General features: G+C 35.4%; 1 long non-coding RNA gene across 1 annotated transcript; it reads right to left on the bottom strand.

The window, feature by feature from the left end:
- Positions 1–851: 851 nt before the first annotated feature.
- On the bottom strand, positions 852–1,304 carry LOC136222119 (uncharacterized). The gene is made up of 3 exons (XR_010685510.1): positions 1,289–1,304; positions 1,071–1,186; positions 852–983 (listed from the first exon to the last, which is right to left on the bottom strand). It is a non-coding gene; the product is annotated as an uncharacterized lncRNA (long non-coding RNA).
- Positions 1,305–1,696: the final 392 nt, after the last annotated feature.

Below are 1,696 nucleotides of genomic sequence, written 5' to 3'. Positions count from 1 at the left end.
ATGCAAGCAATGAACAAATTATAGAAATTATTTCAGATCCATAGAAATTATAGAAATTTTGATTTCTATGGAACACGACAAAATGATAAAACTGACACTGACACTTCAATTGCTTGGATCTTATAAAGCAAGGTCTGCACTCTGTAATCCATTTACAGAATAACTAATATTTAAATCAACTTCTAGTACCTCCAAATGCCCTAGACTGTTCGGAAATTATCATTTTGCATCTCTTGTATACAGATTGGAATTCATTGTTCTGTACAATTCATGTTTCTGTACAATTTACTCCCAATTATTCTTACCTCGATGAAATGAAGACAACAAAACCAAAAGAATTTGAACCTGTTAACATCTTACAAATGGAATTAGAAAAAATTAGGCATTTGTCCACCAAATATCAGAACAATGCCCATTTGAAGATCTTTACATTCACTGGTTTGCAAGAGCACGATAGAATGCAAGATGAAAATGAGGCAAACAAATCCATACTAAATGGAAACCGAGGCATATGTGTTGAACTCAATAAAAAGCAAATCAGAGGAAGGAATAGAGAAATACCTTCATATTGTACAACCCGAGCAGGAGTCCCTCTTAATCTGATACCATTGGCATTATTGATTAAATAAAAAAGCTGAGGAATTCCAATCATAGTCTTCAACGGATGCATTTCTGAATCTGACGAATATATCGAGAAAGAAAAGTGCTAGAAGAATTTGAGAATCCGGAGACAGAATCAAGAATTAGAAACTTAGTCAATTCTTCTAAATCTAACAATATATTGGTGACTATCAAGCATTGGGAATTCACCATGGTTAGTGGAAAACAAAAATTCCACTTCTACCAGCCAAGACATCCATCAGGGTGGTTTTGCCTGCGCCACTAACACCCATTAAAGCAGTAAGAACGCCTGGCCTGAAAGCACCGCTCACACCCTTCAGAAGCACCAATTTATCTTCAACAACTCCTCGACTTATCATTTCCTGGAAATTTCATTTTTTAAAGATGAGTTCTATTAGTTTCAAGTCATAAGGTAAAAAACTTTACATCTGTTTTCTAACTTGGGATACCTGTGGCATGTCAACTGAGTACATAACATCATCAAAGGCAATGGAATGTGGTTCGAAAGGAAGAACTATTCCTTTCTTCCTGTTGTGGTTTGCCTCCACAATTTCATCTCCATTACCTGCAGTTGGATTGAAATTTTAAAAACCATCATCCGTAAGAATTTAGCCAGACTTTGAACTCAAACATGAAATCAAGCATTATCCTTCAGTATATTAACAACCTGTGCTTGATTTGTGACTACTTTCTTTGTTGTTTTTTTGAATTGATCCTCTATTTTCGCCAATAGATTCTTTACTTTGAGAATCTTCAGATATAACAGCCCGAGGCTTCTCAAAAGCTGCCAAATTCATCCAACATTAGTATATTCTCTCATTTACCAAAGCAAGAAATTAAGAAGGTAATCAATGACACTTACGGCTGAGATAAGTGAGAGCTAGAGCATAAAAGAAGTTGAATAGGAACATGAAACCAACCATTTCGGCTAGCCCGATCCAATACCAATATGCTTCTGTGAAGAGGGCCGAAAAGTAGATAGAAGTTGAAGAAACTGAAATTTTTACCCCAAAAATTCTTCTACTGGTTGAAGCGCTGTTTTATACCTAATTGCAAAGTTAAAATAACGTGAAAT

The sequence above is a fragment of the Euphorbia lathyris genome, chromosome 3, assembly GCF_963576675.1.
Source record: "Euphorbia lathyris chromosome 3, ddEupLath1.1, whole genome shotgun sequence".
Taxonomy (NCBI): Eukaryota; Viridiplantae; Streptophyta; class Magnoliopsida; order Malpighiales; family Euphorbiaceae; genus Euphorbia; species Euphorbia lathyris.
The sequence above is the reverse complement of the archived record's forward strand: the minus strand, read 5'-3'. Positions and strand labels throughout refer to the sequence as shown.